Below are 15,605 nucleotides of genomic sequence, written 5' to 3'. Positions count from 1 at the left end.
CTCCAGTCCAATTGGAGGGCAATTGGTTTCCACCATGACAGACATGCCACTATTGCACCCGTTGGTTCATTTGGCCTGGCTGGCCAATTATAAGGCTTGCAATGTCCACTGTTGAGTATCTTCACTGGTGGCATCTCTTTTTCCCATTGAACTACATGCAGAATGGCTGCTTCCAGCTTTCTGTCAGCTGGTCTACATGGAAGAGGTTATCAGCTCAGTTCCAGCAGAATTTCTCAGTGACCTTGCAGTCCAAGTATGTGGAGTCTTCAGCAATAGGGTCTTACCACCTATTCCTGGTGGGAAACCAAGGGCCTCGGCAATGGCCTGTAATGTTTTGGGGGTATCAGGGACCTCCCTGGCCAACAACTTACTGGAAGTTATCCCATCCCTGGCACTGAAAATTTTCTAGCAACAGTGTACAGCTCCTGAGTGCTCCATTGTCCAATTCCATATGAGTTATTTATATCCTCTTAGATTTTGATTAGCCCTCCCTCCACCTTTCCTTTACTCAATTACCATGGGATATTGTTTATAATCATGGAAGTTGTTAAATTATAAAAAAAATTAAAGAACTATTAAAAATAAATTTAAAAAAAAGAAAAAATGGGGTCTGAGGAAATGGCTCAGAGGGTAAAGCGTTTGCCCTAGAAGCACGAGGACCTAAGTTCAGATCCCCAGCCTAGCGACAAGGAGGCAGAGACAGGAGGGTTCCTGAGGCCTGCTGGCCAGTTAATCTAGCTGAAACCATGAGCTCCAGGTCCAGTGAGACTCTGCATCAAGATATGAGTTACGGGCTGGAGAGATGGCTTAGCAGTTAAGGCATTTGCCTGCAAAGCCTAAGAGCTCATGTTCAAATCTCCAGGTACCACATAGCCAGACGTATAGAGAGTGGTGCCAGCTTGTAATGCTGCACAAGCACACAAGGGGGCGCACACATCTGGCGTTCATTCACAGCCGCTGAAAAAGCCCTGGCCCATATTCTCTCCCCCGTCCCTCCCTCCCTCCCTTCCTCTCTCTCTCTGTCTTTCTCTCTCTCTCTCTCTCTTCCTCCTTCTGTCTCTCAACAATAAATTTTTAAAAATGAGTTATACTGGGCATAGTGGCACACACCCTTAATCCCAGCACGTGGGAGGCAGAGCTAGGAGGATCAATGTGAATTCAAGGCCAGCCTGAGACTACATAGTGAATTCCAGGTCAGCCTGGGCTAGAGCGAGACCCTACCTCAAAACACAAAAACAGAAACAAAAAAAAGGGGGGGGAGCTTATTTCCCAAGCCTACTGATCCAGGTTCAGTTCCCCAGTGCCCACATAAATTCAGATGTACAAAGTGACGCATGTGTCTAGAATTCATTTCCAGCAGCAAGAGGTCCTGATATGCCCATACTCACTCCTTCTCTCTCTCTCTCTCTCTCTCTCCCTCAAATAAGTAAAAAGAATGTTTCTATTTTTTTTAAAGTAGGTTAAGGCATTTGCCTACAAAGCCTAATGACCCAGATGTGATTCTCCAAGCCCACATAAAGCCAGATGCACAAAGCAGCAAATTCATCTGGAGTTTGTTTACTGCGTCTGGGGGTCCTGGTGTGACCCATCTCTGTGTCTCTCTCCTTAAGAATATTTTAAAAAGCACAGTGGGCTAGGGAGATGGCTTAGTAGTTAAGGTGCTTGCCTGCAAAGCCAAAGGACCCAGGTTCCATTCCCCAGTACTCACATTAAACCAGATGCAGAAGGTGCATATGTGTCTGGAGTTTGTTTGGCATGGCTGGAGGCCCTGGCATGCCCATTTTCTCTATTTGCCTCTCAAATAAATAAATGTAATTTTTTAAAAGGCACAGTTATGCTATGTTGCCATTCTGAACTTGAACTCAAGATCCCCCTGAGCAGTTAGGGTGACAGGGGCTGGCACCACATCTGCCTCTCCGTGCTCTTAAAGATCAGCGTGTCCTCTGAGGTCAAGCATGATCCGTCCCTCTCGGCTGATGCATTTTCCTATCATTTGTGTATATTTCATATTTACATCTTCCTGGTTACTTTGGTATTGTATGATAGCCCCAAACCCAGAGCTGGAATGCCTGGTTCAGGGTGAGTCAGCAGGCCATAGTAAGCCCTGTGAACACGGCAACTTGGAATGGCATTGTAAACACAAATTTGGGCAGAAGAAATGCAAATGCAGAGCGGACCTGCCGATGCGCAGGTGCAGCAGCAGCAGGAGGGCGGGCAGGGAGGGTGAAGATGAGCATTGCACTGAGCTCACAGCACCCAGCCAGGCCAGTGCTGGACCAAGACTCGGCGTTGCTCGGAGGGGTGGGAGTGGCAAGGAGCCCCCTGTCCAAGGAGCTGTTTTAGGTCTCAGGTGACTACGTCCTCTGCACTTTATGTGTTGGAATCATAATTCCAAACTCCTCTGTTCATGGCATTTGGCAGTGGTTGGCTAACTGGGCACCGTGTCCTCACAAGTGAATTCACCCACTCGTGGATCGATGGGCTCATGGGCTGTGGAGGCTGTGGCTTTATTATATGAGTGAGTCTCCAGCACACAGTCTACACATGCGATGCCCTTCCACATTCAATGCATCAAGGAGAGACCCACTACCAGGCTTTCGGGCTCCCTTGCCTTCAAAACTTCAGTCTCAGGCTAGGGAGATGGCTCAGTGGTTAAATGTGCTTGCTTGCAAAGCCTGCTGGCCTGGGTTTGATTCCCCATTGCCCACTTGAATTTTGTTTGCAGTGGCATGAGGCCCTGGCTCTCCCCCATCCTCTCTCTCCTGTGAATAAATACTTTTTTTTTTTTAAGGTATGGTCTCACTCTAGCCCAGGCTAACCTGAAATTCACTATGTAGCCCCAGGCTGGCCTTGAACTCATGAAGACCCTCTTGCCTCTCCAGTGCTGGAATTAAAGGTGTGCACCACCATGCCTGGAAAAAATACCTTTTTAAAATATTTCATTTTTTTATTTATTTGAAAGAGAGAGAGAACGAGAATGGGCACTCTAAAGCCACTCACCAGTGCAAACTCCAGACGCATGCGCCACCTTGTGCATCTGACTTTATGTGGGTTCTGGGTACCCAGGCTTCTCCGGCAAGCACCTTCACCACTAAGCCATCTCCCCAGCCCAAAGATACATTTTTAAAAAGACAAAAACAAAAACAAAAACAATACAGGTCTTATGTAACTCAAGCTGGCCTCAAACTCACTGTATAGGCAAGAATAACCTTGAAATTCTGATCCTCTTGCCTTTACTGGCAATTGAACCATACTCCCAGTCCCAAACTTCTATTCTTTTTTAAACATATTTTTGTTTTTATTTATTTGAGAGAAAGAGAGAGAGAGAGACAGAGAATGGGCATGGGCGCTCAAGACCTCTAGCCACTACAAACGAACTTCAGATGCGTGCACTCCCTTGTGCATCTGCCTTACATGGATTGAACCTAGGTCCTTTGGCTTTGCAGGCAAATGTCTTAACAGCTCCCAAACTTCTATTCTTGATAAATTACTCTATCTGGGATATTAGTTCATAGCAAGAAAGAATTAAGACACTAGCTAAATTATTTATTTATTTGAGAAAGAGAGAAAGGAAGAGGCAGAGAGAGAGAGAAAGAGAGAGAGAGAGGGAGAGAGAGAGGGCACACCAGGGCCATCAGCCATTGCAAACGAACTCCAGATGCATGTGCCACCTTGTGCATCTGGTTTTACCTGGGTACCAGAAAATTAAACCTGGCTGGCTCCTTAGGCTTTGCCAGCAAGTGCCTTAACTGCAAAGTCATCTCTCCAGCCCCAGCTTTTTTTTTGGGGGGGGGGGCGTTGGTTTTTTGACATAGGGTCTGCCTGGAATTCACTGTGTAGTCTCAGGGTGGCCTTGAACTCACAGAGACCCTCTTTCCTCTGCCTCCTGAGTACTGGGATTAAAGGCATGAGCCACCATGGCCAGCTCCAGGTTGTATTTTTCTTTCCAGAAAATGCAAAAAATAATTATTCCCAACACAAAAAACACTGGTTCTGACACTAAAGGTAGGGAATGTCCCAACTGTACGGCTGTGGTGGTGGTTTGAATGTAAGATGCCCCAGCCTCAGGTGTTTCTGATTAAGCTTCGTATCCATCCCTGGCTGGTCGTGCTGCCTGCGAGGTTGATGAACAGACACCGTTCAATGCCTCTATTGGTCTAGCACCAGAAGAGAATCTGCTCTCACTGCTGTTGGGCCAGGCAGGAAAGTTGTTTCTGATGGGCAGAATGTCATATCTGCTGTTGTTTAATAACCTACTCCCAGAACCTCATGACTGTATTTGGAACAGGTTAAAGAGAACTTAAGGAGGGGTTGGGAAGATGGCTTAGCAGCTAAGGCACTTGCCTGCAAAGCCTAAGGACCCAGGTTCAACTTCCCAGAACCCATGTAAGCCAGACACACATGGTGGCACATGCATCTGGAGTTCCTTTGGTGGCTGGATGCCCTGGCACACTCATTCTCTCTCTCTCGCTTCCTCTCTTGGGCCCATTCTCTCTTTCCCCTCCCCCCCATAAGTAACTAAATAAATAAAAATAAAATACTTTAAAAAAAGAGAGAGAGAGAAGGAATTAGGCTTGGTGGTACATGCCTTTAATCCCAGCACTTGGGAGGCAGAGATAGGAGGATCGCTGTGAATGCAAGGCCACCCTGAGACTACATAGTGAATTTCAGGTCAGTCTGGGCTACAGTGAGACCCTACCTAAAAGAAAAACAAAATAAATAAGTAAATAAAATAAAAAAGAGATAAAGGAAATGCGACCATACAAGTGGGCCTCTGTGCAGTGTGAGGGGTGTTCTTAGAGGGAAGATCAGGAGCTGGAGGCATAGCTCACTTGGTGGAGTGCTTGCCTGGCATAATGAACCCTGGGTTCAATTCCTAGCGCTGTGTAAACCAAAGGTGTGGTAGCTCATGCCTGTAATCTTCACACTATGGAGGTACAGGCAGGAGAATCAGAAGTCCATGGTATGCTTAGGTACATGATGAGTCTGAGGCCAGCTTGGGATATATCAGACCCTGTCTCAAGAAGAAAAGGGCTGGAGAGATTGCTTAGTGGTTAAGGTGCTTGCCTACAAAGCCTGAGGACCCATGTTTTGACTCTCCAGATCCCATATAAGCCAGATGCATAAAGGTGAGGCAAGTGCAATGTCACAGTTGCCCACTAGGTGGTGCAAGCATCTGGAGTTCCATTGCAGTGGATGAGGTCCTGGTGAGCCCATTCTCTCTCTCTCCTCTGTCTCTCTAAAATAAATAAATAAATAAAAATAGTAATAATAAAAAGAGGGATTGGAGAGATGGCTCAGTGTTAACCATTGGCACTTGTTTGAAAAGCCTAAAGGTCCAGGTTTGATTTCCCAGTGCCCACATAAAGCCAGATACACCAAGTGGTAAATGTGTCAAGAGTTCATTTGAGGTGGCAGAAGGTCTCTCTCTCTCTCTCTCTCTCTTTCTCTCTCTCTTTCTCACAAATAAATAAATAAATATCTTTAAAAAAATCATGGAAAATGTTAATAAAAATTTAAAAAAAAAAGAGAGAGATAAGGGCTGGAGGGATTGCTCAGTGGTTAAGGCACTTGCCTGCAAAGCCTAACAACCTGGGTTTGATTTCCCAGTACCCACATAAATCCCGATGTACAAAGAGATGCATGCAATTGCAGTGGTTGGAGGCCTTGGCTTGCCAGTTCTATCTATCTATCTCTCTATTTAAAATTTTTTTTTTAATTTTAGGGGCTGGAAAGATGGCTTAGCAGTTAAGGTGCTTGCCTGCAAAGCCAAAGGATCCCAGTTCAATTCCCCAGGACTGCATCCATTCTCTCTCTCTCTCTCTCTTTCTCTCTGCCTCTTTGTCACTCTCAAATAAATAAATAAAAAATATTTTTAAAAAATTTTAAAGAGGAGATTTGGACACAGTGATACACAGGAAGGACCATGGGAAGAGGCAGGAAAGGCCCGCATGTAAAAGCCAAGGAAGAACCAGCCCTACCGATGCCTTGAATTTGGACTTCTGACCTCCATAACTCTGAGAAAAATTTCTGTTTACTTGAGAACTTGGTCTGTGATACACTGTTATGGCAGCCTAAGCAACTAGTGGCTCAGTGATGATGTCAGATTTTATGTTCCAAAAGTACAACACACTGTTGGCAAAATTCCTTGATCAGAAGACAAATTTAGCTGCCGGGCCTGGTGACCAGACCTGCGCCCGCGGCTCCTTGGGAGGCTGAGGCAGGAAGATCAAAAGTTCAAGGCCTGTCTGGGCTACACAGTGAGTTCAGGGTCAGCCTGGATAATGTAGTGGGACCCTGTCTCAAAATATTAAAGTTAGAAGGGAGGAGGGTACTTAATAGGTTGATATTGTATATATGTAAGTACAATGATTGAGATGGGGAGGTAATATGATGGAGAATGGAATTTCAAAGGGAAAGTGGGGGGGGAGGGAATTACCTTGGGATTTTTTTTTATAATCATGGAAAATGCTAATAAAATTTTTTTAATTAAAAAAATAAAAATAAAAAAATTTAAAAATATACTAAAGTTAAATAAGAGAGTATGGGATGTGGTTCAGTGGTAGAACGCTTGCCTAAGGTGTGCGAGGCCCCAGATTCAATCCCCAGTGCTTCAGAAAGAGAGGGAGAGAGAAGGAGAGGGAGGGAGAACATGCAGTGTTGGAGGCCACAGACTGTCAACACATGTGAAGTGGCGTGGTGATGGAGCTGGGTGTAGTGGGGCACACAGCACAGGAAGCTAAGACAGGAAGATCATGAGTTCAAGGCTAGCCTGCTACGTAGTGAGACTTCCATCTCAGAAAAAAAAAGAAGCGCCCCTGGCGTCTCAGAAGAAAGCCATTGGCGCCTGAGCTCTTGGCTTGTGTGTGGCTCACGGAGAAACGTTTGATGACTGTTCCTGTGAAAACAAAGGGAAGTTGTGATGGGAGCCACACCAAAGCGGGGACTGTAGCTCAGTCACTCAAGGAAGCTACGGCAGGAAGACTGAAATTCATGGTCTACCTGGGATACAGGGCCAGTTCAGAACCTGCCTGGGGTATTTACTGAGACGCTGTATTAAAATAAAAATTAAAAGAGGGCTGGGGTTGCAGCCCTCACACACACACACGAACACACACACACACACACACACACACACACGATTACTAAGACCCTTCAGACTGCTTGACCTTGGCCAGCTTGGAGGTTGTGATTTGAGGAGCTGGAATGTTGAAAAGTCCAGAGTCCAAGTTGCCTTGGCCCTCGGAGGCCCTTTAATGATTGCTTAGCTTTTATATCTGACTTAACATATCTGACTGGCAAATTCTCAAAATACATCATTAAGCTTAGCTGACCCTACCCTGTACCAACCCGAAGCGAACAAGCACCTTCAGCCACTGAGCGATCTCCCCTGCTCCACACCGAAGCTGGAGCTCTGACTGACAGCTGGACCCTCCACAAGCCACTGCCCACGTGGCGCCCACCTGTGTGACTAGAGACGTGCAGACTCAGGACTCCCCTACATGACTCTCCTATGGCAGAGCATGGCAGTCAGAGGAACCCTGACCCAGTGTTCCCAAGCCAAGGTCAAAGCCAAGGTCACTCATATTCGATTCACAATAAACTATCTCCTTTAAAGGAGAGCTTTAGTGGGCTGGGGAGATGGCTCAGAGGGTAGAGGCCCTTGCTGGCAAAGCCCACTGGCCAAGGTTTAATTCCCCACAGAAAGCCAGATACACCAAGCAGTTCATGCATCTGAAATTCATTTGCAGTGGCTGGAGGTCCTGGTAAGCTCATATTCATTCCCTCTTTCTCTCTCTCAAACAAATAAGTACAAATACTAAAAAACAAATAGCCAAGCCCAGCATGGTAGTGCAGGTCTTTAATACCAGCAATTGGGAGGCAGAGGTAGGAGGATCACCATGAGTTTGAGGCCACCCTGAAACTACATAGTGAATTCCAGGTAAGCCTGGGCTAGAGGGAGACACTACCTTGAAAAACCAAAAGAAATAAAATAAAATAAATATAGGGGCTGGAGAAATGGCTTAGCAGTTAAGGTCCCTGCCTACAAAACCTAACAGCCCCATTTCAATTCCCCAGTTCCCACATAAAGCCAGATTCACCAAGTGGTGAATGCATCTGGAGTTTGTTGGCAGTGGCTGGAGACCCTGGTGTGCCCATTCTTTCTCTTTCTCTCTCCTCTCTCCTTTTCTCTGCTTGCCAATAAATAAAATTTGAAAAATCAAAATAAAAAATAAAGAACAGGCTTATGTGTGTAGCCCTGTCACACAGCTCCAGTTCTTTCTCAGTGTGGATAGATGTCCCTACAGAGTAGTTTGACTGCTCTGCACAGTTTGTCCATCTAAGCTCGTACATATCCCTACCTTCCTTTACGCCTGACTCAGAACTGGCTGAACCCACTTCCTGGATCACAACTCCCACGCTTTCATACTGTGATGGCTCTCTTCCTGTGTGAAATGAGCCGGGCTAGGGGCTTCCCAGATAGCTGCTGAAACGCTATCGCTGGGTGAATCTGTTGGGTGTTTGGGAGAAGTCCACATTTGAACCAGCACACTGAGGATGGACGAGGCCCTCAGCACCCACAGTGATGTAATCCAACCTGCTGAGGGTCTGGATGGAGCTGCAAGACGGGGATGGAGACCTGCGCGCTCCGGATGGAGAGGGACGTCCTGCCTCTGCTACTGTGGGGCATCAGAACTCCTAGCTCTTGAACTTTCCAATGTGGGCTGAGCCGCACCATCGTTTTCTTGGTTCTCCAGCTTTCAGACAGCAGGCCATGGGCGCCTGTGCCCCCCCATAGTCCAGAGAGCCGGGTTCCACAAACATTGCCCTCCTCAGCCTGCCTCTCTAGCCTGCTAGTTCCGTCTCCTTGGAGAACCCTGCCACTCACAGGCAGCTCCAAGCTCTGCTTAGAAACCTTTTTTGTTTTTTTGAGGTAGGGTCTCTCTCTGGTCCAGACTGACCTAGAATTAACTATGTTTAACTATGTAATCTCAGGGAGGCCTCGAACTCATGGAGATCCTCCTACCTCTGTCTTGCTATTAGCTCAAGCTAGACTTTAACAGGTGATCCTCCTGCCTTAGCCTCCTAAGTGCTGGCATTACAGGGGTGTGTGCCACCAGTCTGGCCACCATGACTTTTTTTTTGGTTTGTTTTTCAAGGTAGAGTCTCTCTCTAGCCCAGGCTGACCTGGAATTCACTATGTAGCCTCAGGGTGGCCTCAAACTCGTGGTAATCCTCCTATCTCTGCCTCCCGAGTGCTGGGATTAAAGGCGTGTTCCACCACACCCAGCTTTAAACTATTTTATTTATTTGCAATCAGAGAGGATAGAAGAGAGACAGACAGAGAGAGAATGGGCGCACCAGGGCCTCCAGCCACTGCAAACGAACTCCAGATGTATGTGCCCCTTGTGCATCTGGCTTACGTGGGTCCTAGGGAATCGAACCTGGGTCTTTTGGTTTTGCAGGCAAATGCCTTAACTGGTAAGCCATTTCCAGCACAAACTCTCTTTATTTGAGGGAGAAAGGCAGATAGAGAGAGAATGTGCATGCCAGGGCCTCTAGCCACTGCAAATTAACTCCAGATGCACGTGCCACTTTGTGCATATGACTCTACATGGGTCCTGGGGAATTGAACCTGGGTCCTTTGGCTTTTCCAGAAAGCACCCTAACTGTTAAGCCATCTCTCCAGCCCCTAAATTCTTTATTTATTTTTGTTTGTTTTTAAAATTTATTTACAGGCTGAAGAGATGGCTTAGAAATGCCTTAGCACTTGCCTGCAAAGCCAAAAGCATAAAGTCAGATGCACGAGGGGTGCATGCTTCCGGAGTTTGTTTGCAGTGGCTGGAGGTCTGGACACATCCATTCTCTCTATCTGCCTCTCTTTCTCAAATAAATAAAATATTTTTTAAAATTTATTTGCAAGCAGAAAGAGACAGAGGAGAGACCGACAGAGAGAATGGGTGCACTAGGGCATCAAGCCATTACAAATGAACTCCAGATGCATACGCCACTTTGTGCATCTGGCTTTTTATGGGCCCTGGGGAATCAAACCTGGGTTGTTATGTTTTCCACATAAGCTCCTTAACTGCTGATCCATCTCTTCAGCCCCCACTCCATGACATTTTTTAACAGAATCCTGTTAATCTATTTTCTGCTGCTGATAACACAATACCATACACTGGATAAGAAATGCAGAAAATTAATTTAAAAAAGAGAAATGGAGAAAAGGAGCCAGGCCCGTGGTGGTGCACGCCATTAGTCCCAGCACTCGGGAGGCAGAGGTGGGAGGATCACCGTGAGTTCAAGGCCACCCTGAGACTCCATAGTGAATTCCAGGTCAGCCTGGATCAGAGTGAGAGCCTACCTCAGAAAATAAAAAGGATTTAGAGCCACTAGGATTCAGTTCCCATGGCCTCATCCAGCTCTCCAAAGTCCACTTCTAAGCACTGTTGTGGGATCACGTCCGCTCTGGGTTCCTCCCAGTGGGGACTGATCTTCAACAGATTTCAGAACGGATGAGCAATATTCAAACCCAAATAAGTGTTTTCTTTACATGAACCTACTTTAGCCAAATATCTCAACTGTCATGTGAAGGCAACCTGTAAAGATTCCAGGAAGAAGGAGGGCTGGCTCCTCCTCCCAACACCTTTTGCTTCTATACTGGGGACTGACCACTGGGCCACACACATGCTAGGCAAGCACTCTGCCACTGAACACTGGACTGCACCCTCAGACTCCTTTCCACCCCCACCCCCTTTAGGTAGATTCTCACTCCAGCTCAAGCTGACCTGGAATTCATTATGTAGTCCCAGGCTGGCCTTGAACTCGTGATGATCCTCTTACCTTTGCCTCCCAAGTACTGGTATAAAAAGTGCGTGCCACCATGCCTGGCTGGAGTCTCTTTATTTTAACCGTGTGTGTGTGTGTGTGTGTGTGTGTGTGTGTGTGTGCGCGTGCATGTACCACTGGAAATGGATGCCAAATATGGGCACTGGTAAATTGAACCTGGGTTGGCAGGCTTTACAAACAAGTATCTTTAATCACTGAGCTCTACCCCCAGCCCCTGGGGCGTCTTTCATAAGGATTCAAGTCCCAGTGTTGAGGACTTCACCGTCATGGCCTCACTATCTCTCCAAAGCCCCCACCGCTGCTTAATACCATCAGCATATGAAAGTAGTGACAGAAAATTCAGTTTGAAGTAGGCCTTGTATTAAGCCAGGGCCTGGAAGTCCGGGCGGCTGCCTGGCAGGACATGCTGGACCCGCCGGGCCTAAGCACAGGCAGCTGTCCGCAGTGTAGTTTCGCCCCGTGCAACCTCAGGCTTGCTCTGGCTTGTCGGGGGTGGGTTAGGCCCACCCACGTTTTCCAGGATAATGTTTACATGAAGTCAGCTGGTCCTTGACTTTCATCAAAGCCCTTCTCAGCAGCACCTGGGTTACAGTGCGGGAGAATCCCTGCTGGCTGCCAAGCCAGCCCGGTGGCCTATGAGAGGGAGTCGGGGTTTCCCAACCTAATAGAAATAAAGAACCAGGTGACATCATGATCGGTGACCCCACAGATCTCACAGAGCCCCACAGAGAGAGTCCTCGGAAACACTGTCAACCACCTCAGCTGCCTTCTGGGAACAGAACTTGGTCATTGTGAGTGGGGCGGGAATGAGCAAACATGGACGCGATTCTGCTGTGTTCACTGAAGGGAACTGCTGGGCCACAGGGTAGGCGTCCTTACCAGAGAATGCCAGACTTCCAAAGATGCTTGTTTTTTGTTTTTTTTTATTTGGGGTTTTTTATTTTGTTTTGTTTTTGTTATTTATTTATTTATTTATTTATTTCTAGTGACAGAGAAAGAAAGAGGCAGTTAGAGAGAGCGAGAGAATGGACGCACTAGGGCCTCCAGCCACTGCAAAGGAACTCCAGTCGCGTGCGCCCCCTTGTGCATCTGGCTTACGTGGGTCCTGGGGCCTCGAGCCTCAAACCAGAGTCCTTAGGCTTCATAGGCAAACGCTTAACTGCTAAGCCATCTCTCCAGCCCTGTTCTTGGTTTTCTGAGGTAGGGTCTCACTCTAGCTCAGGCTGACCTGGAATTCACTCTGTAGTCTCAGGGTGGCCTTGAACTCCTGACGATCCTTCTACCTCTGCCTCCTGAGGGCTGGGATTAAAGGTACGTGCCTCCACGCCTGGCCAAAGACGCTTGTTGAAGTGACCTTTGTATTGCTGGGACAGAGCACCTGAACAAAAGCAGCTGATGGGAGGAAAGGTTTTATTGTGGCTCACGGTCTGGAGGGGAAGCTCCATGATGGCAGGGGAAAGCATGGCATGAGCAGAGGCTGGACGTCACCTCTGCCACAGCAGGTGGACAGCAGCAGCAGGAGCGGGAACAGAACTAACAGTGACAAGCTAGGGGCTAATGAACCTCAAGGCCCACCGGCAACAACATGCTTTCCTCCAGCAAGGCTCCGCTTCCCGGTTTGCCATCAACTTGGGGACCAAGTGCTCGAAACACACGGAGTCTACGGGGAATATTTGATTCAAACCAGCACAATGCTATAACCACTTTGCACTCCAACCAGCATCCTATGGGAAGCTCTACGTCAGACAGAACTGAGTCCCAAGGCTGTGCTCTTTCCCAACGTACAGTGCTGTTTGGAAGGAGGATGGTGACAGTGGTGATGGTCAAGTGCTGGTCATGATGGTAATGGCAATGAGCAGGATGGTGGCGGTGGTGACGGGATTATGATGGCAGCGGTGGTGATGATAATGCAGCGAGAATGGCGATGATGGTGGCGATGGCAGTGGCGGTGTCTCAGTCAGGGTCGCATCGCTGGTAGAAATCACCCAGCCAAGAGCAGCTTGTGGGAAAAAGAGGCTTATTTTGGCTTACAGGCTCAAGGAGAAGCTCCGCAATGGCAGGGGAAACGATGGCATGAGCTGAGGGTGGACATCACCCCCTGGCCAACATCAGGTGGACAACAGGAACAGGAGGGTGTGCCAAACACTGGCAAGGGGCAACTGGCTGTAACACCCATAATCCCGCCCCCAACAATACATCCCCTCCAGGAGGCGTTAATTCCCAAATCTCCATCAGCTGGGAACCTAGCATTCAGAACACCTAAGTTTATGGGGGACACCTGAATCAAACCACCACAGGTGGTAAAGGATGGTGATGATAATAGTGATAAAGATGCCGGGCGTGGTGGCGCACGCCTTTAATCCCAGCACTCGGGAGGCAGAGGTAGGAGGATCGCCGTGAGTTCGAGACTACCCTGAGACTCCATTATGAATTCCAGGTCGGCTTGAACTAGAGTGAGACCCTACCTCGAACAAAACAGATAGTGATAAAGACGCGGATGGCGGTGGTGACAGCGAGGACTGGGCGCATTGTGGGTGCACCATGCAGCTTCGTTTTCAGAGCACCCCTGCATGAGAGACTGATGAGTCCCCCTCCCTGTCCCTCACTGCTTGGGCCAGTGGAGGGGAGCTCAGAGCCCAAGGGGGAAGACAAACCGACCCAAGGAGGGGAGAGACACACCAAGCAGTATCTCCTAGGGTGGTGGGCATCCGGGGGCGTGCGGGGCCTGGGGGTGGCGAGTGTTCCTGGGACTCCCGCCGATACCAGAGGCCCATTGGAAACCGCAAGGCCTGCTTCTTCTCCCATAGAAAAATCCCCTGTCGCACCAGGAAAACCCAGCCATGCGTCACAAGGACATAATCGGTATTAACTATCTGGCCTTGGCCATTTGCAGAGTGGAGACAGCAGCCAGGGAACCTGCCAGAACTGGAGCCAGATGCCCAGATAATTGAGTTAAGGGCAGAGCTGAGCAGACGTGGACAGCCTGACCCGCGTCCTGGCAGGGAGGCCATGAGATCCCAGAGCCACAAGCCCTCCTGGCTGCTGGCGTCTAGGAAAGCTGTTCCCCCTGCACAGGCCCCTGGGAACCAGCATGTCACCCCAAACCAAAGGGGAAGACGATGGCTCTTCCTAGAGGACAGGTGAGGGTCCAAGTGGAGCACAGACCCACGGAGAACGAACAGTGCAGATACTGAACCCATGGCATGACTGGCAATGCTACTGAACGGGGTGCCTGGCGAGTGCTGGCTGGCATCTCCCAGTTCTTTTCCCTCTGGCCCCTTAGGACCTGGAGCCCCTTGCTCAGAGCCATCCTTGGATCCTTCTCTGCTTTTTTAGAAAGCGTCTGACCAGGTCACTTTCTGGGGACTTACTTTAGGCTGGGTAGGGTGGAGGAGGACCACAGATAGGTGGTAAGAGACGGTCGTGGGCTGGAGAGATGGCTTAGCGGTTAAGTGCTTGCCTGTGAAGCCTAAGGACCCCGGTTCGAGGCTCGGTTCCCCAGGTCCCACGTTAGCCAGATGCACAAGGGGGCGCACGCGTCTGGAGTTCGTTTGCAGAGGCTGGAAGCCCTGGCGCGCCCATTCTCTCGCTCTCCCTCTATCTGTCTTTCTCTCTGTGTCTGTCGCTCTCAAATAAATAAATTTAAAAAAAAAAAGAGAGAGAGATGGTCGTAAGTGCTGCCCCTTCCTCTCACTTCTTCCCTGAAGCCTGCAGGGACGGAAGGGACATGACGGAAGGCACAGGGGGACCAGGGGCAGCTGCCACCAGGGAGCCCCTCTCGGCACTAGCAGAGCACAAAGGCGGGCTCCTGGTGTGAGCCGTGACTCAAAGGACAATCGAAGTCTCCTCTAGCCCCAGAATGTCATCTCCCATGCTGCTATCCTTTGCCCTGGGTTTCTGGCAACCGTTTCTAAGTAGATTAGAGAACACACTATTCTTACCTCCCGGCAGTTTGGTTTGGAATTCACATTGCACAACAGGTCCAAGCAGCTGGGACTGGAGAGCCAGAGACAGGGTCAGATCGGAGGGTGACAGCCAGGTCCTGCTGATCCCTGATAAACTGATAGCCCTGGGAGCAGCTGGCCTGGCCCAGGGCCTCCCACAGATTGGCTGGCCTCCCGCAGCTCTTAGGACCAGGGCCAGGGGAGTAAGCGGAAGGCACGGTTGGGACAGGCCCACACTGCCCATGCGTCTGCTCTGTGTTTGGGGGTCTCGGAATGCAGAACACGTCTGGGAGTTAGTGTGGTGGCCTCAGGGTCCTGGCCATTCTGTGTGTGACAGTTCAGGAATATCCTGGTCCTTGGTGTCCCCTCCCGCTGCTCCAAAGCCCCCCTCCCAGATCTCACACCTCTGCCCAGCCCCGCTGCCCCACTGGCTGGATTCCTGGGGTCCCTGCTGCTCATCTGCAAATGGTGATGGTAGGGAGGGCAAAACCACCTGGCCATTATGCCAGTCCCCAGGGCACCCTCTTGGTTGCACACCCTCTCCACACCTACCCCAGCTGGCCTCGCCTACTTTGGTTCGCCCCCCTCCCACCTGCCTCAGCTGGGGGTTCAGTGCTTGTCCCTCTCACCCCACCTGATCTCTCCTGAGCACACCCAGCCCAGGTGGGAGTGGACTCCTCCTCTGAGCCCAGGCCGATTGGCTGAGACACCTGGAGAAGGTGTGTCCAGGTGTGCTGAGTGAGAACTCGAAGGGACTTCTTTTTGAGGTCCACAGAGGTATTCTCTCCAGAGCTGTTACAGCAACGTTCT

This window comes from Jaculus jaculus, chromosome 6 (genome assembly GCF_020740685.1).
Source record: "Jaculus jaculus isolate mJacJac1 chromosome 6, mJacJac1.mat.Y.cur, whole genome shotgun sequence".
Taxonomy (NCBI): domain Eukaryota; kingdom Metazoa; phylum Chordata; class Mammalia; order Rodentia; family Dipodidae; genus Jaculus; species Jaculus jaculus.
Note: the sequence above shows the minus strand (reverse complement) of the source record.